We start from the raw sequence: 27,120 nt of genomic DNA on the forward strand, positions 1-27,120 counted from the left end.
TGGAACTTTTCCCCATTCATTCCCCTTCTTCAAAGAATTCCTTGTAGGCTTCCTGGGTTCTCACTTCTTTTCCTACTCCTTTGTGAGATTATCTATTTCAAAGTCTTTTTTTTTCTTCTTTTTAATAAATTTATTTATTTAATTTATTTATTGGCTGTGTTGGGTCTTTGTTGCTGCACACAGGCTTTCTCTAGTTGCTGTGAGCGGGGGCTACTCTTCATTGTGGTGCGCAGGCTCCTCATTGTAGTGGCTTCTCTTGTTGTGGGGCACGGGCCGACGCACGTGGGCTTCAATAGTTGCGGCACATGGGCTCAGCAGTTGTGGCTCACGGGCTCTAGAGCACAGACTCAACAGTTGTGGCGCACGGGCTTAGCAGCTCTGTGGCATGTGGAATCTTCCCAGGGCAGGGCTTGAACCCGTGTCCCCTGCATTGGCAGGCGGATTCTTTACCACTGCGCCACCTAGGAAGTCCCTCAAAGTCTTTAGATGCTCCTTATGTTTGTGTGTGTGTGTGTGTGTGTGTGTGTGTGTGTGTGTATGGAGAGAAAGAGAGAGATGACATCCAATTCTACCTGTAAACCTCTGATTTTGCCTTTCCCTTTTCATTGGGTTATGCATTAAGGTATGTACATTGTTTTTAATTTATTTGTTTATTTTTTAATTTTGGCTGCACTGGGTCTTCATTGTGGCACGCGGGCTTCTCTAGTTGCAGCGCACGGGCTTAGCTGCCCGGAAGCATGTGGGATCTTAGTTCCCCGACCAGGGATTGAACCCACGTCCCCCGCATTGGAAGCCGGATTCGTAACCACTGGACCACCAGGGAAGTCCCACTGGCTTTTGCTTACATTTCATGACCACATCCATTTCAGTTTGGGAAAAGGGGGAAATACCACTTCACCCCTCAAGAAAGTGTTACTGAAACTTCACAACGCATCTTGGAAACAGAGTTGTGATTTTGGTTTGGAAGTCTTCTGATTCCCCTGTTTCGTCCGTTAGTTGGCTTCTCGTGCTGCATTACCAACATTCGCCTTCCACATAAAGGGTTCTGCACTCAGGAAATACATGCGGGAAGCAGGGGGATCCTCATCATTTTTATGCTTTACCTTAAATTTTTAATTTACTATTTTAACGATCTTTAAATGTAAAATTCGGGGCATTAAATACATTTACAGTGCTGCAGAACCATGACCACTATCCATTTCCAGAACTTTTTCATCATCACAAATAGAAGCTTTGTACCCATTAAACAATAACTCGCCATTACCCTCCAACTCCCAGATCCAGGTGACATCTACTTTGTGTCACCATGAATTTGCCTATTCTAAGTACCTCATACACGTGGAAAAATACAGTATTTGTTCCTTTGTGTATGGCTTATTTCACTTGGGATAATGTTTTCAAGGTTCATCCAGGTTGTAGTATGTCAGGATTCCATCCCTTTTTATGGCTAAATAATATTCAATTATACGTATATAACCCATTCTGCTTATCCATTCACCTGTTGATACACATTTAGGTTGTTTCCACTTTTTGGTGGTTGTGAACAATGCTGTTGTGAACATTGATGTACTAAGATCTGTTTGAGTCCCTGCTTTCAACCGAAGGATACTCTTTTGTTTTGCAAAATTTTCACCCAGAAATAATGTCTAGCCGAGTATCAATTACTAGGAATTTATCCTGGTCCACAACTTGGGTTTGGCGCTGCTCCAGTCACCTGTTTGCTTTCAGATCCATACTTTACTCTTTTCTGCCTACTCTGTTTGCATGAAACTGCATCTCCCAGATGTCCTTGCCCTCTGGCTTCCAGGCAGTTCTAGCCAATGTGAGGCACTAGAAAGAGACTGAGGGCAGAAGAAGGGAAAGGCCAGCATATTTCTTCCTGGATCACTTTGCTTCTGATGGCACCTAGGGCAGGGACTGCATTTCCCGGCTCCAGCTCCCAGTGGAATGGCCCACTGGGGTTCCAAGCTCTGCGAGGCAACCCGGACTTCTAAACTCTGCCTCCTCCTTTGTCCCTCCAGCCCCAGGGAAGGTAGAAGCTTCCCACTGTTGTTAACCTCTGCGTTGTCTTATTTTTGCACTTGTGCTGCCGATTCTCTTCATTAAATTCTCTCTTCTAAATATACCTGGAGAGGCTTCTGGGTTCCTGTCTGGAACCTGAACGATAACCATTCCACTGGGAAAAGAAGGTCCAAAGTTTCTCAGGATTCAGATTTCATGGCAGTGACTCCTAGCTGTCCTCAATGTATCATCCATTTACCATTATATTTAATAGTATATTGTTTATTGATATAATAGTATATTGATTATTGTATATTGATTGATATAATACTATATATAACACTATAATCAATAGTATATTGATTGATATAATAGTATATTATATTCATTTAATAGCATATTGTTTCCAAGCTGGACATGTAGTTTGGTGCGGCCATGTGCGTGTGTTCTGGCTGAAGTGACGTAATCAGATGTGATGTGTGGCAGATTCTAAACCTTCTTTAGAAGTTAGCTTCTCTGTACTCTCTGTACTTTCTTCCACTCTTCTTGTGGTTCGGAGCATGGATGTGATGACTGGCATTCCATCCTGGAACATGGGGAGGACGTGGGCCACATTCAGGGGAGAGCAGGACCGAAAGCCAGAGAAGCCTGAGTCCTTGAGAACTTTGTGCAGAAAAACCGCCATTCCAGGCCTGCTCTGCCTCCCTCTAGTTTTACATGAGAAGCAAGTAGAATTCTCTTTTGTCTAAGCTCCTGCTCCTTCCAGTCTCTCTTTTGCAGCCGATCCGAGTTCTAACCAATTCAAGACCCAAACCATGACCTCAGTGTCTGTCCAGGACTGCTGATTAATTTTCTTATACCTTTCCTTAACAAATTAAAGCAAGGTCCTTGATTCTCTGATCTTATTCTAAGTTTGGGCCTCCTCCTGTTTATACTCAGAACTGACCTATCCTCATCTACAAAGCTTTCAAAAGACTTTATTCCCTCTAACAGCTTCTGCCTTGCTTATTAAGTTTTCTCTGGAATGGGGGTCAAATCCAGCTACTCACCAAACCCATATCCAACCTAGAAAATGATTAGAGTCTGGATGTTAGAGAATTTTTAATTAAAAGCCTGGGAACATTGTTCCTCAGGTACTAATAAAGCCAGCAAAATGGAGAATCAGCATGGCCTAACACCACAAGACAGACCATTAGTGTCTTGGTCTCAGAGCCCCTCTTCGCAGAGCTGATGGGCTGGAACTGTACCTCATGGCTGCCAAGTACAGATAAATCTCACCTCTACTTCACCCAAGCGGGCATCATTTAGAAATATGGACTTCTAGGATGGTGGTTCCCAAACTTTATTGTGCATGAAAATCACTTGGGGGAACTTGTCCGAAATGAAGATTCCCAGCCTTCTGCTCATGATTTAGTTGGACTGGGGTGGGGGCCACTAACCTGCCTGATGAAAAGGACCCCAGGGTTCTCTAAAGCACATGGTCTGTGGACCACACCAGAAGAGACCGTGCTCCCGGGGAACTCATGAAGGCTGTAAAAGTGCCACCAGTGCCGAGAACTGTCATCAGCTGGCGGTGGGGCTGGAGCACATTAAATGATGCCTATCACGTTCCAGGGGCTCTGCCAGGCATTTTCCAGACTTTGTCTAGTTTCTGCTCTCGATAACCTGCATAACTAGCATTACGACACTTGTTTTGCAGGGAGCAACCCGAGGCGCAGAGAAATTAAGCAACTTGCCTAAAGTTACAAAGTGGATTCAAAGCTGGGTGTGTGTACGCGTGTGTTTCGGATCTCGTCTATTTATTCCTCTGGTTTTGCTCTGTACCCTTTCCCATCATGCTCCGTACTCCTAGACACTGACCTGTGTGGACTGTGTCACAGGGCCCTTGGCCCTCTGGCTTCCGGGTGGGTTGGGTCCTGCCAACGGGAAGTGCTGGGAGAAGCCTGGGGGGGAGGGAGGAGAGGGAGTTGAGGGTACTGATTCCCCAGCCTCCCTCACTGTGGGTCTCCAGGGCTGCATCTCTTGACCAAAGGCCACAGCTCTTGTCAGTGGCTCTTGCCACATGACTGTCCACTGCTGAGTTCATGTAACTGTTCCCTCTTCTTGCCTCTTTCAGTCTAAGGCTGATAACTGGTACCCTTCCTCTCTTTCTCTCTAATTAGGATGAGTGAGTGTGTTGAGGGCAGGATCTGTATCTTTTTATCTTTGTATGCGCTGTGTCTAGAATAGTGCCTGTTTACATAGCAGAAAAATTTTAGTGCATGTTGACATAAATAAGCACTTTACTAGTCCAACAATGTGCTAAATATTCTCTAACTATTAACTCATTTATTCTTGTTATTATTTTTTCTTTTTTTGAGAACCAATGTTCTTTTAAAAAAGAAAGCTATTGGATGTTTATCCCAGAAAAATGAAAACTTTTATTCGTGCAGAAATCTGTACACTAATGTTCATAGCAGCTTTACGTTTGCAACAGCCCAAGACTAGAAACAATCCACATATCCTTCATTCACTATAAAGTTAAACGAATTGTGGGACATCCATCCATGGCATGTGAGTTAGTGATAAAAGGGAACAAACTCTTCATACATGACAACAAGTCAGATACATCTCAAAGGAGTTATGCTCAATGGGAAAAAAGCCAATCTCAAGAGGTTATATACTCTGTGATTCCATGTAAGTAACATTCTCGAAGTAACTTAATTACAGAGATGGGGGCTTCCCTGGTGGCACAGTCGTTAAGAATCTGCCTGCCAATGCAGGGGACAGATGTTCAAGCCCTGGTCTGGGAAGGTCGCACATGCCGTGGAGCAACTGAGCCCATGCACCACAACTACTGAGCCTGTGAGCCATAACTACTGAAGCCTGCATGCCTAGAGCCTGTACTCTGCAACAAGAGAAGCCACCGCACTGAGAAGCCCACGCACTGCAAAGAAGAGTAGCCCCTGCTTGCCGCAACTAGAGAAAGCCCGCGCACAGCAAAGAAGACTCATTGTGACCAAATAAATAAAAATTAAAATAAATACATAAATAAAAATAAACTTAAAAAATAAATAAATTACAGAGATGAAGGACAAGTTAGTGATTGCCAGGTGTTGATGTGGGCAGTGGGGGTAGATGTGGCTATAAAAGTGTAGCACAGGGGGCCCTGTGCTGGTGGAACAGCTCTGTACAATATCAAAACTAGGAAATGGACATTGGTATTATACAATCCATTAGTTTTACAAGCATGTAAGTGGGTGTGTGTGTGATTTTATCACAGGTGTGGCTTTGTGTTACCACTGCTACAATCAAGATACAGAGCTGTTCAAAATAAAAAGTTGAAAAAAGAAAGCTGTTTTTTTTATGTCTTCTTGTTTCCATTCGCAATAGAGTCCCACTATCCTACTTTTAAAATGTGTTATTTATTTTTGTTTTGTTTGTTTTTATTCTTTTATTTTATTTTTAAGAACTTTTATTGAGATACAATTGACATACAATAAACTGCATACATTTAAAGTTAAAATGGTATTTAAATCTTATTCTATAGAACACATGGATTAAAGGCTTGACATCTTCTATGCAGAGAAAAACGTATAGATGTCAAGCCTTTATCTGTTCCTGGTAATTTTAAGTTAACGGGGATTGTGAGAGCTGGACTAGGGATATTTGAAGATGTTTGGAATTATATTTTCTTTTAGATTTACTTTGGCAAGATTAAAGACAAAATCACCTCCTTAGGAATCTTCGCCTTTAGTCTCTTTCAAATAAAAATTCAGAATTATTCACCAACATGGGATCCCCTCTTTTCTTCCTCTTTCCCTCCCTTCCTTCTTCCCTCCCTTCCTTTCTTTATATATATACACACACACACATACACATACACACACATATGTGTGTAGTTCATTCATTCATATAGTAATAAAAAAATAAGCCATGTTTGAAAACAAGATAATTACTAAATGAGTGTCAGCAGTGAAAATTTTTATGAATTTGAGCATTTGTTCTTCCCATCAAATCATATAAACCGGGGGTAAATATTTCAGACTTAGCAAAAAATGCAATAGATGAGGTTGCGAGAGATGTTCCTTGAAAGGTGTGTAAGTTGGTCTCTCTACTTGACCTCTACCCCCAGCCACTGCCTTCTGCCTGGAGGAACCATATTGCTGTTTGAAATCATTTATTATACATCCTGTCTGCTATCCCAAATAGTTTCAATATAGAATGTTTTCTATTAAAAAGAATTCTTCATTAATTTCTTCATAAACATAAGGCACTTTCCAGTTGCTGACAGAGTTGCCACAGATCAGTACCTGCAGGAAATGAGGAGAGAAGGGCTGGTCTCACATTTCCATCTTTGGAGGAATTCCATAACCACCACCTCAGCTGCTGTTTTGTGCTTGGGCACATGGAGAAATATAAGTGGTATTCAAACCAGAATACCCTCTTTCAACTTACAAATTAGCAAATTACCAGCAGAGTATCTAATTTTCCTCCCTGCTGCTCTCTCAACAGCAGTGTTTTGAACTAATATGTCAATACAGGGGTGTAAAGTCGTTTATGTTCTGTATAAATTTCTAGCTGGGGGGTGTGGATGTTTATGACAGAAAATATCTCCCTTAAATCCACAGTAGACATGTGACAGGAAGGAAATCTCTTAAATACCTCCATTAATGGTTTTGTACCACGGGCTCTTGATAAAGGGGCAATTACAGTTTTGAGATCTGTGTGATATAATCTACTCTCTGTGGTTGCAAATTGTAACTTCTTTCCGTGGTCATGTCCCACCAATTTGGTTCAGTCAAATCAAGCAAAGATGAGATTCTTTAGTAGTAATATGGGAATATTATTATTTCATTTAATACCAAACTAAGGTAACTAAATTTCCCTGCGCTCATTCTGTGTCCATCTGTGAGACCAGTTCAGGAAGAGTTTTGACATAAGCACAGCCTTTGAACTGAGCTCTGATTCTTACTGGGTGTGTCACCTTGGGAATTTGGATAAATGTTTCAAAATAGTTATTTTGCAACGAACCTCAACGTATGTTAAATGTCATCAGAAGGTTAGGAAAAGTCCTTTCAGAAGCCTTCCATTAGATACGATGGTGGAGAAGTAAAAGTGCGCGGCCCAGCTGTGGAGGAGGGGCCGAGGAAGGGAACACTGCTGTAGCCCCAAATGAGCAGCCACTGTTGTTGGGACAGTAAGACATCTCCAGGTGAGTCAACACCCCTGAGTGGTGTTATCATCAGGGTTCACCCTGAGAGCTGTAGTCGCAACATCAGAATCAAGAGATCTGACTGCTGAGAGATTTCTGGTACCATCTTCTTTTTGGTGTGAATTACCCTCAAAATGCCAGGGCAGGTGTGGGAGAGACAGCCGAATTTCAAAAATTAAATGAAGGCACTGGCATTGCCAACTTACCTGTCTGCCTAATGATCTAAAAAACAAGCAAGCAAAAATTCTAGAACTAGTTCACATGGTCTGAGGATGAAGTTTTCTGTGAAGATGACAGATGCCACATCCCAAAGAGAGATGCCACGTGCCTTGCACATACAAGGCAAAGTTTGCAAAAGAGATGTGAAGCCAGTTTCATTATCTTGACCCCTCAGTCATATCAAGAGCACATAAAGGTTGGGAGTGTAAGTTTAAAGGTGTCTTTAAAAGAAAATATCAAGTGTTGGTGAGGATACGGAACAACCTGAACTCTTACACACTCCTGGAGGGAGTGTTTATTGTTAAAAGCACGTTGAGATACTGGAAGAATCTACTAAGGCTGAACATATATGTATGGGCTAAACTGTATCTCCCACGCCCAAACTCATATGCTTAAGTCCTAACCCTTAGTACTGCAGAATGTGACCATATTTGGAGATGGGATCTTAAAGATGTAACTCAGTTAAAATGAGGTCATTAGGGTGGGCCCTAATCTATTATGAGTGGTATCCTTTTAAGGAGAGGACATTTGGACAGAGACATACAAGAGGAAGCATGTGAGAGAAAACAGGGAAAAAGCCATCTCCAAGCCATGGAGGAGGTCTCAGAAGAAGTCAATACTCCTGACACCTTGATCTCCAACTTCTAGCTTCCAGAACTGTGAGGAAATTAGTTCTGTTGTTTAAGTCAGCCAGTATTTGGTACCCTGTGGTGGTAGCCCTAGCAAATGAATACAAGATACCCTACCCGACTCAGCAAATCCACTCCTAATATGTACCAATGGAAGTGTATAGTTTTGTTCACCCAAATACGTGTCCTATATAATCTACAGCAGAACTTTTTACAGAGTAGCCCCAAACTGGAGACTACCCAAATATCCGTGAACTGCAGGATGCAGAAATAATTTGTGATACGTTCACATGTTGACCAATTTAGAGCAATGAGAATAAACCATCTAAAATTGAAGAAAATATGGGCAAATCACCCACACATTTAATGCTGAATGAAGAAGTCATATACAAAGAGTACATCATGAATAATTCTATTCATATAATGAACAAAACCAGATGATGCTATTCTTTACTATTACAATTTAGATTCGTGCTTCCCCTGGAGGGGGCAGCCACTGGAATGGAGCATAAGGAGGGCTTCTGGGAATACAAGTCACATTCTATGTCTTGATCTGGGTATTAGTTTCATGGGTGTGTTTAATTTGTGAAAATTCAGTGAGCTGTATGGTTAATATATATGGTCTTTTCTATATGTATACTTCAATCAAAAAGTTTTAGATGGAGGTTTTCTACAAAAAAGCTGGGCACGAGTCCCTGACGTTCTAATTTGCCTCCATTTGCTTGCGGGGAGAGAGAGGAGGGGCTGCTTTCTGATTCCAGGTCTAGTGAGGAACTCGCAAACAGCTTGACATATATCTCTAGGAGCTTGGGGGACAAAGTGAGACATCTAAAGAGCCAGAACCTGTGGCTTGCTAACTGCTCTGGTGTCAGACTAAACAAAAGATTTTTATGTTAGATACAGTCTGCCATTGTTTGTCTGTTCAAGGAATATATCAGCATTTCCCCTGGATCATATCTGGGGTCATCCCTCATGAGAAAGCTGGTGTGGAGGAGCTAAGATCTCCTCAAAGGGGCCACTGAAAAAGGGAAAAGACAACTCAAACCAAGAAGCTGATGCGCTGCTGAAATAGTGTTGGGTGAAGAAACATAAACTTGTAGAAAGACACAGATGCATTTGCTCTCATCAAAGAAACACACATGAGCCACCTCTAGCAGTGGGGGCAGTGGCGGTGGTGAGGGTGGTGGGGTGGTGTCCTCAGAAGAACCCATTAGAGAGTAAACGCTTGTCAGCCCTTGAGAACAAGGGTCGGCTTATGACAGTATTTGTCACGTAAGAACTTTCTCGACCGCCATGCCTTCCTCACCCTGTGCTCACTGGGAAAAGGTTAGAAACCCCTGGTCAGCAAGGAAAGGAGCTGTAGGCGACGTGGGGCAGAGGAACATGGCCTATGTTTTCAACATCGGGAAAGAGAGGAAAACCATTGGAATTTTAAGTCATAACTCAGTCATCAGACTCCTGGAGGAGGCTGTGACCCTGGGAGAGATAGTTAAAAGTCATAGAGCAAATCTTAAAAGTCCTCATCACAAGAAAAAAAATGTATAACTATGTGCGGTGATATATGTTAACCAGACTTACTGTGATCGTTTCACAATAAAGACGCGCATCTATGTTGTACACCTGAAACTAAGGTAATGTTCTATGTCAATTATATCTCAGTAAAATAAAAACCAAAACAAAGTGTAATTTTCAAGGGGTCATAAATTGATATTATACCCATAACGCTTATACCTAGAACATTCCTTTCTCTCCCAGCAGTGCACATTATTCTTGGGCCATGTCAACCCCACTTCCTCGATTGTGACCAATAGGAACTGTTAGATCAGTAGAAGTAGGAGCGAGGGAGGGGAAGAAATTGAGGTTTTTAGTTTAGGTGGTCAGAACAGACTTATATCCATAATCAACATATGCACGCAGGAGAAAAGAGCAGGTTTGGTGGTGGAGGCAATATAGGAGTTCATCTTTGGTGTGCTGAGTTTGAGGTACCTCTGGGCTACGGTGGTGAAAATTATCTTTGGACAGCTGGGAACTCAGGAATGAAGCTTAGAAGAAGTGGCTGGGGTTGGAATTGTCAGTGTACAGGTGCAACTGATGTCTTAGGAGTCGATGTGGTTTTCCAAGAAGAACATTAGGAACATTATTTCCTGAGGCGTGATTAGTGCAGTAGTTGGTAAAGACACTGCAGAGTAGGTAAGGAAAAGAAAAGAGTGATTTTCTTGAAGCTGAAGCAAGAGAGAATCCCCTGAAGAAAAATGGGATCGGCAGTGGCAAAATTCTACAGATTTCAGGGAAAAGAGATGCTGAAAGTGTTCTTTTAACCTCGGGGGACTCCACTGATCTTAGAGTTACCATCTTGTGAAAAGAAGTTGGGTGTGAAAGCCAGAATGCAGTGGACTGTGGAACAAATGAGATGTGAGAAAGTACAGACAATCTATATGGACTGTTCTAGAAATCCAGTTATGTAGGAAAGGAGGGCAAAACTTTAACACAGAAAGGGTCAGGGAAATGGATCCTTCCCTGTTTTGTGTCACAGACTCCTTTGGAAGTTTGGTGAAACCTGTGGATTCCTTCTCAAGGATGTTTTTAAATGCAAACGGGAAAATACGTAAGATTACAAAATAATCAAATTATATTAAAAAGCACCTACCAAAATAGTTCTTAAAACTTCGTGACAGAACTACACAGGTGTTTCTTTATCAATGCATTAGTGAGAGGATTTATTGGCAAGAATCATAACTACAACAATCTGAAAGTGGTGATGAGTGCAAATGATATTTCAAGGTATTGTCAACAACTGTCACGTGATTACAAATTATTTGTGACTAGTGCAAAGTCACAAGAACTAAGAGTAGTGAGCTTTGGTACTTATATTAGAAAGAAATGTTACATTTCAGTAAAAATAAAATTAACTAATTTGTATATTGAATTCAGAATAAAATTAAGTGTAATTTTATTTGATTAAAATATATTTTATATATAATATTTATTCCACATAAAAATAACATATATTATATATCTCTATATTCGTCAGCCCCACTGAATTCTATCCAAAGTTCCCTCGGAGGAGGGAGGGATCCAGAGATCTCAGGTTAAGAGCCTTTTATTGAATAGTATATTTTTGCTTTAAAGGAGAGAAATTGCTTATGTTAGAGTGGAAGGTTTTGAGTCTTGCTCTGGCAGTAAGACAGGATAATGCAGTGAAGTAGGGACAGACTCTGGAACTAGACTATCTTTTTTTTTTTTTTTTTTTTTTTTACTTTAAGCACTTTTATTGAGATACAATTGAGGTACAATAAATTGCATATATTTAAAGTGTACAATTTGAAATTTTTTTTCTTGTTAGTAACGTATACATGGCAATCCCAATCTCCCAATTCATCCCACCCCAACCCCGCCCATCCCCGCCCCCGCTTCCCCCACTTGGTGTCCATATATTTGTTCTCTACATCTGTGTCTCTATTTCTGCCCTGCAAAAAATTTTCTATATTCTGCATATATGTGTGAATATACAATATTTGTTTTTCTCTTTCTGACTCACTTCACTCTGTATGACAGTCTCTAGGTCCATCCATGTCTCTACAAATGTCGCAATTTTGTGGAGACAGACTCCTTGAGTTTTAATCCTGGCCCCCTGTTTATTAGCAGTGTGACATTAGGCTAGTTATTTAACCATTTAACTTCTTTATACCTCAGTTTCCTTATCTGTAAAATGGGGATGATAAATAGGAACCCACCTCACACGTTGTTATGAGGGTTCACAAGAAAGCTTTAGCCAGTATTACCTTGACCACCACCCACTCACTCAGTATCCCTCGGCACAAGGGACACCTTCAGTTCTTGGAACGTTCTTCCTTGCTCAGAACCACTGCGTATACTGGATTTCTGTCTGGAAGGCTCTCCCCACTGTTCTTAGCATGACCGACTCCTTCTCATCCTTTGGGATTCAGTTTAAGTGTTACCTCCTTAGAAAGGCTTTTCCAGAAGCCATCTCTGAAATAGGACTCCCACCATTATTCTCTGTCTCTCAGCATCCTTTGTCCCGGTTTGTAACTGTTTTGTTATTTGTTGTCTATAATGAGCGCCATAGTGGCTGGAGCTGTGTCTCTCTTGATCCTCTCTCCAGCCCTGTACCTACCACATAATAAGCTCTCCATAAATATTCATTAAATGAGCCATCAGACAGGGAGCAACTGAAGATACAGGGAGATCCCAGGCTATGTTTATGCTTGTGGATCGTGCTTCAGTTTTTGATGTGGGTATGGATTTTATTAGTCTGTTCTCAGTCTTGTCCTAGAGCTGGTGGAAAGCCAGACATATTGCTTGCATTAAAATGTTTATAAGGCAGCATTTAGCCTTTCTTCCACCACTAGGAGGATCCCCTGTCTGGTCAAGGCTGAACCAAAATAAAACAAGAGAAGAATACCAAATTCTGGGTTGTGCTATGACAGTTCGTGCTCACGCAGTTGGTGCACAGGGCAGACATGGGTAAAGCTTCCACGGAGCCAGTCTTTTGCTATCACTCTATTTCTAGGCCATGTGAAGTGATAAAAGAGCTATTGATCTAGCATTCAGGAGCCAGACTTCTAGTTCTGATAGTTCATGTTTAACTGGGTGATTTTAAGCAGATCAACCTCTTTGAGCCTTAGTTTTTTCATCTAACTAATGGCAATTTAAAAATATCTGCTGTGGCACAGACTGCTAGCTATGCCCCCAAATCCATTCTTCCTTTCACACTGAGACCAGACTACAATCTCAAGCTTCCCTGGAGGCTGGCGTGGCTATGTGATTAAGCTCTTGGGAACAGAATGTAAGCACAAGTGATATCTGTCACCTCTGTTTCTTGCTCAAGGCCCTTTACTTCCAGGTTGGAATGGCAAGGTCTGGAGCAGTATCAAAGTGGTATATTAAAGACGGCAGATTAACTGTCAGCCCAAGCTCCTAAATGATGGTGTGGAACAGAGTTACCCCTTGACTTGGAATCTTCAGCAAAGACTGTTAAATAAGACAGAACTAAGCCACTAACTCTTTGGAATATATTTGTTACAGCAGCTAGTGTTTCTCTAACACACATGTCCTATCTATTCACAAAACTGTGAAAGATAGTAGTTCTTATGCGTAAGAAAGTGCTATAAAAATTTGTCATCATTATTTTTTCCAGCTTTTCTGAAATACAGATGACACTAACATTGTGTAACTTCAGGGTATACAATGTGATGATTTGATACATGTATATATTGCAAATCATTTTATTAATACAGAGAAAACAAGTGCATATTACAGTGCCTGACATATAGTAGATATTTAATGTTTACTTGTTGAATAAGTGAATGAAAATTTTGCTGATAAAAAGCCTGAGATTAAAAAAAAAAATCTATACAACACAAAGCATGGGAAAGATATTTGTTGGCTCAGTGAAAACTTATAATTGATTCACTTGAGCTCATACAAGTAAAGGAAAAACCTCCCGGATATGTACTTTTCTCAAGAAGATTGTTTTTCTTTTTAATGCTTTTTCCATCAAAAATAAATTATAAAATATTAAAGGACATTTTGCAACAAGGAAAATATACCCTTAATCACACTACCCAAACACACTTTTCATTTTTACCCATTTCCTTAGAATTGTTACCTACATGCATGTCTATTTTTCATAGTTGTAAATCTGTTTCTTCTTCTTTTCATTTCTAAAATAAATTTTAATTTGTACTCAGTAAGGAAAGCACAGGCTTGGTAATTCTCCAGAAGTGATTCCAACAAAGAACCACCTAACATTTCTAACAGTTCCAATTTAATTTTGCCAAGGGGTTCCATTCTTATTAAAAAGCATACCAGGGAGAGGAGGTGATTTTCATAAGAAAGTAAACAGGGGTGTTAATTCTCACTACAATTAGGTGATAAGGTTACAAATGTCACAATCTTTCTCCTTCCTTGAAAAGCTTATCTTGTGAGTCTTACAAAAATTATATGAAGGACAAATGAGTACATATAGATCTTATTTAAGGATATAAATGAAGTCAGTGATTAACTCCACAAATGCTTCCTGAGTGCCCACTACGTGTCCGGTGGAATGTGGTTCATACTGAGTAAAGCACAGTCTCTACCCTTGAAAAGGTTAAAGTATGGGTGAAAGACAAGAAGATGCATTTTGGTGAGCTGAGAGGAGGGGTGAGGCCATTACCTGGAGGAAATGAGACCTGATGTTTGGCTGGAAGCTAGGCAGGCAAATGGGTAGAGGGAGGTCCAGGCTCTCTACACACATGGACCAGAATGAATGATGCTTACGAGACTAGGTTATTACACCTGACTGGACGTTAACAGGGTACACTGGGAGTGAATGGATGAGAAGGGAGAAGTATGCAGAGGTCAGATGATGAAGAGGGGATGAGCTCTGTCACAGCAGTGATGATGTTTGTTCAGCACTGCCTAGGACAGCGCTCGGCACATACAAATGTGCACCCATTCCATCTGTATTTGTGGAATGAATGAAGCCACATCATGCTATGCAATTGACCATTATTGGTCACAGTCATTTGACTTTGGCTGCGAAGGAAGACTATACGCAGCTAGGAAGGGACAGCTACTCCTCTCTCTTCAGAGACTGCATCTAGGATGGCCCTTACTGCCATGCTGGGGATGCCACATGACCATCGCTCGCTTCTCAATGCAGGGACACTGCTTTATTTTTGTTGGTCCAGAACTGCCTGATGCTAAGCAGCAGGGGTCAGGTGCACTGAATCCTAACCTGAGAAACGCCTCCTTATTTCAACTTCATCTTTCAATGGCAGCGGGAATGCCACAAATGTGGCTTCTTAGGACTCGCTTGCAAAGCAAATGCATAATTGCCATCCGCCTGTTCTTAGAAGCAGGGAATCAGGTGGGTGGGGAGAGAGATGGGAAGTCACAGAAGAAAGAAGGGAAGGTGGAGGAGAGAGACCGTGAAGACGTCTTCTCATTGGTTCTTTATCCTTGATTCCAGTCTTCTTTATTTTTTGAAACTCCTCTTAGTTGAAATGGAGTGTTAATGATGTAAATTTACCAGAAATCTTACTCTCTAGGGAGATGAACAGATTAATAAACCAGATCTAGCAATACTGAGTTATTTGGAGGCAAAACCGGATTTGACTCACAAGAGCCCAGCAGGGTGGCTGACTTTGGAAACATTTTGCTCCCACTCTGCTGGGCTTGCTAAGGGTACATTGCACTAGCTGACTCCACAGGGGGAGCGCATGGATTCAGCTGCTGAAGAGTGAGGTGAAATTAAAGAGAGAATGAAATGTGTGATCTTATTTAATCACATCTGGTGCTTCAATTTCTCAATAACAGCACCCTGCTCCACTGTGTCAAATTGGAGAATGAAAAAAAATATATATGTGAATTATAGCTAGAAGATGGATTAACTCTCTAATGCCTGCCAATCCATTTCAGGCATCTAAAATGTAAATGACAACTGAGTTTTTCTTATAAAGAATTTGGGAACAATTATCCCTGGACCTGGATCGGCATAAAATTACCATAAACTGAGGAGTAAGCAGTGAAATGTCACTTCCTAAAAGAGACCAAAACCTCATGGTCCCAGGCTAGGGGATGACTTGGGGAACATTAGGTATTTTAATACCCAAGGTATATTCCAGGTCACATTTTACTTCTGATGACTGAACGTGTGCTTTGTTGCTTCAGATTTCTAGGAGGATGACAGCCACCAAGTAAAAGAGCCATTTCAGCCTCTTTTAGGAATGTATGACGTGAGGAGTTTAAAAGTTATAAATCTGTACTGGAATTGATATTTAGTGGAAATCATCCCCCCATCCCCGTCCTGCCATCTCACAAAGGATCTGCTACTTTATGGCATCTGTGGGTTTACACTGAGTATCAAACACAATATACTATGTAATTCTGTAGGACCTGCATGTTTCCCTGGCTAGTCAGATACTTTATGGCAGAGAGGTCCTAAAGGATAGTAAGGTGATTCATCTAATGTAAAAATAGTTATTGTGGTTAAATGTTCCATTCTTCTGGGGTGGGGAGATGCCTTCTACATGATTCTATTTAGCAGCAGAAAATAAATGCTTAGGTATACTTAGCTTATAGGCAGCTTTACATCCCATTTACAGTGAAGCAAATCAAAGATGAAAACAACTAGACAATAGCTCTTTTGGTCCCTTCCATAGAGTAAGCATGCAGTGGTGTGTACACATGCACACAAGTGATCCCCAAAGATGCACAGCTAGTTCAGAGAAGATGTTTCAAGAAACTGACTAGTGCAGATGGTCCAGAATTCTAATGTAATCAATTTTCCAGAAGCATGGACTTTCAATATATTTTTTAAACGACCTCCTAAAAAATAACTTCTACTGCAAGAGATCTGAATAACCAATTCCTGGTTCCTCTCTTGCTTCTGAGGATCCAGAGTGTGTTAGCCATCTTAGTAGCACTTATATCACAGTCTACTGTAATCCTCTGATCTCCTACCCTAAGACTGGAGGGGAAGAAAACCCCCTCCTGCCTCTTGAGGGCAGAAAACCTGGCTTGCTCATCTCTGTCATCCATTTCCAAAGCACACAACGTAGTACATCCACAGCACAGCTATGCAATAAACAGTTGTGAATTGGACCATTTGCCACTCCAGGTAGCCTTATCCTGGACAGCAGTCAGTTATTCCCCAGTTTCTGGAAGAACAATGGATAAATGCCACTGGAAGGGGCGAAAGGTTGGCAGGCAATCAAGTAGAGTTATATTAAAATTAATTTTCTGATTTTAAAAAGATCTGCTGAATGGGTCCTTTATAGAACTTGAATGAGAATTTATAAAAACGAAATGTTGATTTAAAACAAAGGCCCATTCATTTTGCCATGTGGTACATTTCTTTAGCCCCTTGAAGAGCTTAAGCAATCTTGGGGGTTCCTGGCCCCAACCTTTTGCTGGCGGAAGGGCGGGCTGTGGCAAGAGTCATGGGGCTGCGTCAAGATCCTGACACCTCCTATTCAGAAGGCGCATATGCAACTTGAAACGCTGTGAATGCCAGAGATGTCTTTTAAGGTTTGCCAGATCTATTTTCAATTTCCAACGTGTAGAGTGAGCGTGACATATTTTTAACCATCTAAAGAGTCTTATGGATATTACAGACTTATAAACAATCTATAATAATATAGGAGAATAATTAGTACATGTTAACCATATACTAATTTTTAAGCTCATTTTAAGCCAATTACAGTTTGGCTTAAAATGAGCTGGTCTGCTCTCTTTACCCTCTTTTTGTAGACAAAGCAATGGATATGACCATGCCTCCCCTCTTCCTGAAATCCTGCCGGAGACTTGCCTTCACTTTTAGAATAAAACCAAAATTCTGACCGTTGCTTACCCGGCCCTGCAAACTGTACTGCCCCCCATCTTTGGCTACTGTCCACCTGCCTCACTAGGCCCTTGTGCTAATTTCTTCACTTTACCAAGTTCTTCCCAGACTCTGGGCTCTTCCTACAGGTTGTACCGCTATTGTATTGCTCTTTTCCCTGCTTCTTTGCTTGATTAACTTGTTTATCATTTGGGGCTCAGCTGACTGGCCGCTCCCTTATGAAATCCTTTCCCTGACCCTGTAGTCTTGGTGCCCCCTTATATACTATTACACAGTCACTTCCTCACATAGTTATTTGTGCAATTCTTTCTTTAATGTCAACATTCTGTCCTATATTTTAAGTGTCAGGACAGCAGGGAAAAGGTATGCCTTGTTCACTGCTGTGTCCTTAGCACCTGGTCCAGCACATAATAGGTGCTCAATAAATAATTACTGAATGACAAAGTATCTTTCAACTAGAGCTGACTATAGACTTGAAGCATCAGGCATTGTGATGGAGTGGATGGGAGTGGCCTTTGGACTCCGAATTCAGCTTCAGCAAGAGGGTCAAGTCATTTCAACTCCCTGAGCCTTGCTGTCCTCATCTGGAAGCATAATGGCATGAAGGCTGCCTCTGAAGACAGTGAATACACGCAGTGCGGCTGGACAGCGATGCTCTGGATTTTTCACAGCCGCACTACTGCTAATATCGCTCTGTGTATGGCTCTCGCCATTCTTCCTATTTCTGGGGAAAAGTCTCACCTGAAAGCAGGCTTCCCACCTTCCTCCTTTTAGAAATCCAAAGAGAAGCAGGAGGAGGGAAAAGCCTCTCCTTAGTGCTGAACCAGATCACCTAACAAAGCCATTCACAAGCATCCAGAAACCTCAAACGGAGGGAAGACATACAAATTCTCATTCTGAGAGTGGAGCTCAGGTGTTTGCGGAAGCCTGGCAACATGGATGAGCGGGTGGAAGGAACATGGTACCACATGGAGCCCCCCCTTCCCCACTACAGACACAGGGCCCTCTAAGACCACAGTGATGGGAAAGTGGGGACAGCTGAATGGTCACCCTTAGCTGCTTTTTCTCTTACATGGCTTATTTTTACTTTTAGTTTTTTTTAAATTGTGAAGTGTCATTCATAAAAAGGAGTTATGAAAATTATTGTGATTAGATTTAACATATTATTGAAGTTATTGTTATATTAAAACTTTAAATGTACAATTATTTAAAATCATTGTCATTAAAAATTAGTATTAGTGTTAAAAATAACAGTAAAACAAATACCCATGTATCACCTACTGATCTTAGCATGTAAAATGTTAGCAATACCTTGGAATGTCTAGAGGGTCTTTTCCTGATTCCATTCCCTCCCCTCTACCTGTGGTCATCACTGTCCTGTACTTGTGTTCATTGTACATATCTCTAGTCTAAGTAATGTATTGCTAAGCTTTGCCTGTTTGGAAATGGATGTGAGTGGACCATACTGAATGTCTTCCTTTTGACCCTGGCTCAACTTTGTTTCTGACATCTGTTCATACTGATGCATGTGGCTAATTAGGATTTATTTTCCATTGTACAAACATATTGTAATTTATTAACCATAACTGAAGATGGATAATGGGCTTATTTCCAGTTTGAGGCTAATACTTGATTTTTTTTGGTGGACTTACTCTGACATCTAGGGGAGAGGTTCTGGAGGCTGGGCAGTCTGCTGGAAGTAAAGAGACTCACTTTTATGGAACAATGTGGAATATGCAGTGTGGAAAAATAATGCACATGGCCCAGCCACATGGAACTCCTGCGAAATGGGGATTTTCTTTAACTCAACTGCCACCAATGTGGTCATTCCTTAAGAAATAGGATGAACATTCTGGAACTAGACAGGATACTGCTCCAACTCATGTAAATTCTATCCAGCTCACAGGGACAGACAATTCATGTGAAATACGAGATGTAGCGACACTATGTACACAGAATAGTGGGTAGAGTGAAGTGTACCCAAGATATGCAGATGGGTCTTGATGCAAGAGTCCCCAGACGTGTAGAAAATGCTGAGTAAGGCAACGCTCTTCTGCTGGGTCTACTCATGAAATTGGTTCCTCTCCATTTTCCTGAGGCTACCGAACCTCAAAACTTATTATGTAAATGCATATCACACAGCCCTCCAATTAAGAGTGCCTAGGAATGCAGAGAAGTTACCCAACGTACCAATGGAGAGCAAATTATCAAATACGCTCCCAACAAAGAATAAAAGAAAAAGGTTCCACACCATAGACTATCAACATCATAAAACCCAAGGAAATAAACATAACATATGAGAGAACAGTGGATTTCGGAGAAAATTTGCCACAAGAGAAAGACTAAAGTTTAAGAGAGTGCTGTTTTGTACTCTCAAGGTAATTGCTCAAAATGCAAACTTGCTAAAAGAGAGAGGTCAGGAGGCAACACATGGAGATAAAAAGGGATTTTATGAAAAGAATACAAGGAAGCGCATAATTCCATTGCAGAATGTAAGACTGCTAAAAAGCAGTGAAGAGGAGAATCACTCCTGAATTAAATGGAATTAGACTAGTGAATAGGACAGTGGTTCCAAACCTAGATGATCACAGAAATATGGGTGGGGGGGGGGGACTTAAAATATATATTCCTAGGGTTAAATATAGGAGATTTTGATTCAGTGGGCCTTGGATGAAGCAAAGACATCTGTACTTCAAAGATTCCCTGAAGTGATTCAGAACATTAATCTGGTTTAGAAACTATTAAAGTGAGTGTAAACTTGAGACACTCACCCAGAATTCAAAGAGAGAAAAAAGCAAGTGAAATGATTAGAGAGAAAAAGAGGGACTGGAATCATGGACATACTATATGCAGCATATGCACAATGGGAGTAAATAAGTAATAGGATCCAATGCAAGAGAACCAATTTTTAAAATGTATATTACCCAAAAAAAAGTGGAAAATACAATCTATAGAATGGGAACAAATATTCACAAACCATATATCTGATAAGGTGTTAATATCCAAAACATAAAGAACTCATACAACTCAACAGGGAAAAGCAAATATCCCAATTTAAAAATGGGCAAAGGATCTGAAAAGACATTTCTCTAAGGAAGATATATGAAAGGCCAAAAGGTACGTTAAAATCACAATGAGATTATCACCTCACACCTGTTAGAATGCCCATCATCAAAAAGAGAAGATGTAAGTGTTGGTGTGGACATGAAGAAAAGGGAATCCTTGTGCACAATGGGTGGTACTGTAAATTGGGACAGTCGCTATGGAAAACAGTAAAATGGATCCTCAAAAAATTAAAAATAAAACTACCATATGACCCAGCAGTTCCACTTCCGGGAAAATATTCAAAGGTAACAAAAACACTAACTCCAAATGAAATCTGCACCTTCATGTTCACAGCAACATTATTTATGAAAGCCAAGACATGGAAACAACGTTAAGTATACATCTATGGATGAATGGCTACAGCTGTGGCATATATAAACAATGGAATATTACTCAGCCATTAAAAAATGAGGAAATCCTACCATTTGTGACAATATGGATGGACCTTGAAGGCATTATGCAAAGAGAAACAGTCATACAGAGAAAAACAAATACAGTACTTACATATAGAATCCAAAAAAACTCATAGAGAAAGAGGTCAGAATTGTGGTTACCAGAGGCAGAGTATGGGGGGAGGGAGGGGGACTGGATGAAGGTGGTCAAAAGGTACAAACTTGCGATTATAAGAGAAGTACTAGGGATGTAATGTAAAACGATAATTACAGCTAACACTGCTGCATGATATACAGGAAAGCTGTTAAGAGAGTAAATCCTAAGTGTTCTCATCACAAGGAGAAATTTTTTTTTCTTTTCTTCTTTCTTTTCTTTTTACTGTATCTATATGAGAAGGTGGATGTTTGCTGAACCAATTGTAGAAATCATTTACAATATATGTATATCAAACCATGCTGTATGCCTAAAATTTATATAGTGAGGTATGTCAATTGTTTCTCAATAAAACTAAAAAAAGATAAACTAGAAAAAGGATAATAAAATGGGTAAATGCAAACCAAAAAGGTAGATACTGAAGAAAAATCTCTCTGAAATGAGAAAAAAAAATCCCTAAAGTTTTACTGTGGACTCTGTGAAAACTGATAAACATTTAGATCCACTGAATATCAACTCTAAAAAAAAACTTCCCCAAATCCAGGAAAAAGAAATAGAGCCTGCATAAAAGAAAAAAAAAAAAAAATCAGTCAACTTTGTCTCTGTGGTTTTCAGGGAGAATGGTTACACTATGCTTCCCAAACTCTACCATCGGTAATACAGGAAGGCAAGGAGAAGACATTTTCAGCTGGGAAAGGGCTTTAGGATGCTGATATGTTCTGCATGGTAACTGAGATGAACCAATGATATGGATGTTGAGGAAGGCAAACATCATTAAATGGCATTGTTTCTAAGGGGAATGTAAACGCTATCTCATTCTTGCAACAAGAGGTCTGATTATGTGAGAATCAACTGAACTACTGCAGACTGAGATAAAAAAACTTAGAGGAGAATAACAAAACTGGGAGGAAGAGTTGGAGGAAGGAAAGCAGGGGCATTTTTCATTTGTAAGTAGGGATGTCAGTAGATATTGTTTCATTCCTGACAATAATTTGAGAAACAGAGGTTTAGAACATAGGTTTTAAACATGTGTCAATATTACTTAAAAAGTTGCTAGTGATGATCAGGAGAACTTTAAACAAGTACCATATCCTCTAAATTCCTGGGGTGGGATGGGGACCAGGGAGGGGGGAGGGAATCAAAGAACAACTCATCGCATAGAGCAAAACTAGCCACCCTCCATGAAAAAATACAAAACTGAAGTCAAATGTAAGCTAAGAGAACAGAACAAAAGAATCGACTTTTACAAATATACACATTTATGAAAGACTGAAAGTATATGCACCCAAATGTTAACAGTTGTTCCTGCATGGTGGGTTTAGAGTAACTTTAACTTTTTATTTTATTTATTTATTTATTTTTGTTACATAAATTAACCCATTTATTATAGGCTAGCAACGTATCAAATGGTGGCGCTTCTACTGGTCCTTCAATTCCTTCAGTCCTCTGATGGCAGACTTTACCGTGACAGCAAAAGTGGTGTGGTAGGTCCAGGCACCACCAGCTACTGTTTTCATGCAGGAACCACAGTGCCAAATGCCCACAGCTCGTCTCTTTCACAAAAGGAGCAAGTGTACTTGGCGTGCTGGCTGATTTCAATTTTCTTCACCATTTTCCTGAGGGAGGCACCATAACGGGTCCCGTATTTTCCCCCGATCTCGACCTTCTTGGTGCATTTAGCCATGTTGCCTGCAACCTAGGTCCCAGCCCAGAGAGCAACTTTTTATTTTTTGACTAACAGATTTTTAAAAAAAAATTTCTGGCAGTGATTACATATTACATGTGTGATTAAAAATAAAACATACACCGAAAATTCCTCTTCATTCATCTGAATGAATGCTGGTCATGAAGCCACTCATGAAAGCTCGAAATGACCAGCCTAGCTGCAAAGGCTGAGACTGGCATTTGCTGTGATTATGCAACTTGTTTCACTAATTTGACTCATTTCCCCAAACAGGATGCACAGGTGGCATTCATTTATTTAGTCACAACACTAATTACTCTTTACAATTGTGCTCTTCCCTGGTTTTCTCAACATCACCACTTTAATGGTAGGAAAGCACCCTTGGGTGTTTGCATGTGTGCGTGTGTGCAGAAAGTGTGGAACCCTGGCTCCTCACCAAGTAACACTGGGTCCTCAGCTGTGGGGTCAGTCCCCAAAAGGATGCGAGGGCTCACTAGTAACAGTTCAGCCCCTTAGCACCATACACTTTTTTTTTTAATTTTAATCTGTTACTTTAAAAAAATTAATTAATTAATTGGCTGCATTGGGTCTTCATTGCTGCATATGGGCTTTCTCTGGTTGCGGTGAGTGGGGGCTCCTCTTTACTGTGGTGCACAGGCTCCTCATTTTGGTGGCTTCTCTTGTTGTGGAGCACGGGCTCCAGGTGCGCAGGCTTCCGTAGTTGCAGCATAAGGGCTCAGTAGCTGTGGCTCATGGGCTCTAGAGCACAGGCTCAACAGTTGCGGCACGTGGGCTTAGCTGCCCTGAGGCATGTGGGATCTTCCTGCAGCAGGGATCGAATCTGTGTCCCCTGCATCGGCAGGTGGATTCTTAACCAGTGCACCACCTAGGAGGTCCCCGCACCACACACTTTTATTGGCCTTCCAGCCTCAGCCCTCGTAATTGCTCCCCCACAAACCTCAAACTCCAGCCACACGAAGCAAGTCACTTCTTGACTCTTGCTGCCAGGACTGGAACGCTTTGCTGCATCAGGGGAAAATGAAGAATGACTCCTAGGGTCCACAGCCCCGCTGCCTAGCCGCTCACTTACCTTGTGTGCTGTGACTGCTTTAGTCATCTGCTGAGGAAATGTCTGTCTCAGCACGTGGGGTGCCTGTTGGCAGGGAAGTGCGGGGTCTGCCTTCCCGCGCTGGCACAGGGCCGACAAAGTGGAAGGTGCCCAGCACACACTGCTGCATGGAGGGCTTCTCTGAGCTGCTTCCTTCAGCTCTCAGCCCCTTTTTTCCTTGCTCACACCTCCTTCCTCAACGGGAGAGATCTTGAAACCCAGTCCCCCTAAGACTGAGTTCCCTCTGTCTGAAACTTTATTCCCTTCCTCATCCTGCCTCTGTTCCCCTCAGCACCAAGAAACATCAGAGAAAAGGGGGGACTGAAACCAAGCAGGACCCTGCGTGGGCGTCCCGAGTACAAGCCCCTCCATGTCCCCCGCTTCTTGTTTGGCATTCTCTGAGTTCCAGACTAGACTGAAGCAGTTAATGATTAGAATAGAGTCACAGGCCTCTGGGTTCCTCCTGGAGGGATAAAGATAACATTCTTGATGCATATCTTTGAGTTGTTCTACAGAAACGAAGACCCCCACCCCTTGCCCGGTGGAGGATGGTGACTACTTGCTGACCACGAGCACTCAGACCTCAGGACGGTTGGAATGACTGAGATTCCTGAAACACCACCTTTTACCTCACCACCCACTAATCAGAAAAATGTCTGGGAGCTGGTTACGCACGCCGTCACCCTCACTCCTAAGGTTGCCTTTAAAAACCCTTGTCTGAAAGCTATCCGGAGTTTGGGTCTTCTGAGCAGTAACTGCTCGACCTCCTTGCTTGGTAAATAAATTCTGTACTTTCTTTCACCACAACCCGGTGTTGGTAGATTGGTGAGTGAAGCTCAGTTCAGTTTGGTAAACAGTTCTAGGGTCTAAGAGGGAGCGTTTGGTGAAGCCTGCTCCGTGAGCTCCTGAGCTCCACAGGGCCACTCTCTCCCAGAGGAGCACAGAGGAGAGATTTTTACGCGACAAAACAAGCTGGCAAGAGTTCACTGGCATGGCTGCTGTGCCCTGTGGCCGGCTCCACCCTCAGTGAAGAGCCTAGCTAGCTTGTACTTCCTTCTCGTCCACTCCTACCCGAAGTCCCACCATTCTCTGGAGAGAAGCTGATACCAGGCTTATTCAGTTTTCTGTATCATGATCCCCAGTGGGTCCCTTAGATCATGATACAAAATGCTCATGTTACAGAGGAGATGTTCACAAAGACCTGATGCTGAAGCTGAAGAAGGACCTCACCCAGCCTGATCTTTTATAATACGATCAAGCAATAATCCTTTTGTTTTACAAATTTACAAACAAGGTCAAAAAGGAGTGTCTTATTTTCAGGCTGGGTTAGGAGAGTATTGAATGCAGTAGGAGGGCACTTACAAGGCATTAGGAGTCACTAGGAGCTGAAGAGACACGAAAGAACGGGGGTTTATGCATTTCACTTTCCTCCCATCTCCTCTCTGGCCCCCTCAACCTCTACTAGGTCACCTCTACTCCAGCCACACTGTACTCAGTGTCCAAACAGACCATCACCGTGCCTCCTGTGTGTGTGTCCCATCCCTTCAGGCCCACTCTGCAAACCAAGAGTCATCTTTCTACATGTTGCCCAAATGCCAACTGTTCTGCAAAACATTCTTGAATGACTTTGCACACAGTTTGGCATATAAACGCAGTACTGGGGCATCTGTTAGTACTACATCATTGCATTAGAATTTATGTTTCTACATCTCCATTTATGTTTTTATTCAACAGCTAGATACTGAGTAAGTGGCACGAGTGGGTGAGCTCTTTGAGGATGGAGCCTGTGTCCATCATCCCTAGGACTCTAGACCTCAGTTCTACACCTGCGTAGGTTATGAGCACAGTATCTCTTCGCTGCATAAAAAATTATGGAGATAAAGCCCGGCTCTTTGATATTCGGGAATAACTATGCTCATTTTATAACAGAGAGGTGCCCCCCTTTGTATCTAAGATATGTAAGGAAGATACCACAGTTTATTTTTTTTAGATAGATTACTGTTTCTATCAGGAAGTTCTCAAATCTAATCTGAATCACACCTCCCATAATTCAAGCCTCCCCTCGATCCTCCCTTGCTTTGAAAATGACAAAATGTTGCCCTTCATCACTATTCTGATATTTGAAAATTATTCTAAAATTTTCTCAGCTGGTTCCAGCTAACCAAAAAATGTGATGTTGAGAATCTCAATTAACTTTATTCTCACAGAGGCCAGTTTTCAAGGCTGGATGCCTTTTACAGATATTTTCTCCTGGGGGCTGTTGAAGGCCTTGGCATCACACGTCACAGCTGTGGAGCCAGAAGCTTCCTAGGCCCCATAAAGGCCCCTATTGCGCAACATTCGTGATGTGGCTCAGCTACGACCCGTGTGGTTGCCTCGTCCACTTGCATCCAGGCTTTTCCTCCCCTTCCATTTCTGCTCGTGACTCCGTGGCTCTCTGCTGTGACACGTTTCCATACTCTCCTAATACCCAGGGGTTTGAGGTTGGTTTTCCAAGGAACTGTCTTTCTGTACTATCTGGGGGGCTGGCCACAAATTACTTTGTCCTGAGTCCCAAGTACAATGTCAAATAGTACCTGGCAAAAGATTTTCAGGAACTACTTACTATCCCACAACTCAGTGTATTATGGGTTGAAATACGTCTCCCCCAAACTCACACATCCAAGTCCTAATCCCTATCAAGTCAGAGTGTGAGACCTGATTTGGTGGTGTCGATGGAATGACCTAAGATGAGGTCAAATTGGAGTAGTGTGGTCCCCTAATCCGATACGACTGGTGTCCTTGTAAAAGGGGGAAACTAGGCACAGAGACACACGGGGAGAGAGGCATGTGAAGACCGGAGTTATCCTGACACAGAAGAAACCAGGAGAGAGGCCTGGAACAGACCCTTCCCTAATGCCTTCACGTGGAAATTTCTGTTGTTGTAAGCTATCCAGTTTCTGGCACTTTGTTCCTGCAGCCCTAGTAAACTAACATATAATGTGACATACTACCAGCTTTCTGGGTTTATCTGGCTATTCTGAAGGGGGCAAGCACATTTCCCTTCAAAGTTTATGTCAAGTCTTCAAGTGACATCACACTATCTACTCCCTTAGGGAAATGATTAGACCTTTGACATTGTCCTCTGCACAGCACGTGGATCTCTGCTCCCCCAAATCTCCTCACGAGGGACGCAGACTGTTGTTGCTTCACGTGTTACACATGAGTTAAGGTTTGGCCAGGTCGGCTGAGAATCACCCAGCCAGAGAGTAACTGCACAAACGCTGGAATCTTGTTCTGTCTCAC

General features: G+C 41.8%; 1 protein-coding gene and 1 pseudogene across 1 annotated transcript in view; both read right to left on the reverse strand.

Annotated features, from left to right (window-relative positions):
* SAMD12 (sterile alpha motif domain containing 12) overlaps positions 1-27,120 on the reverse strand; it is a 388,682-nt gene that overhangs the window by 96,313 nt on the left and 265,249 nt on the right.
* Positions 22,282-22,727, reverse strand: LOC130853292 (60S ribosomal protein L37a-like; annotated as a pseudogene).

The sequence above is a fragment of the Hippopotamus amphibius genome, chromosome 5 (assembly GCF_030028045.1).
Source record: "Hippopotamus amphibius kiboko isolate mHipAmp2 chromosome 5, mHipAmp2.hap2, whole genome shotgun sequence".
Taxonomy (NCBI): Eukaryota; Metazoa; Chordata; class Mammalia; order Artiodactyla; family Hippopotamidae; genus Hippopotamus; species Hippopotamus amphibius.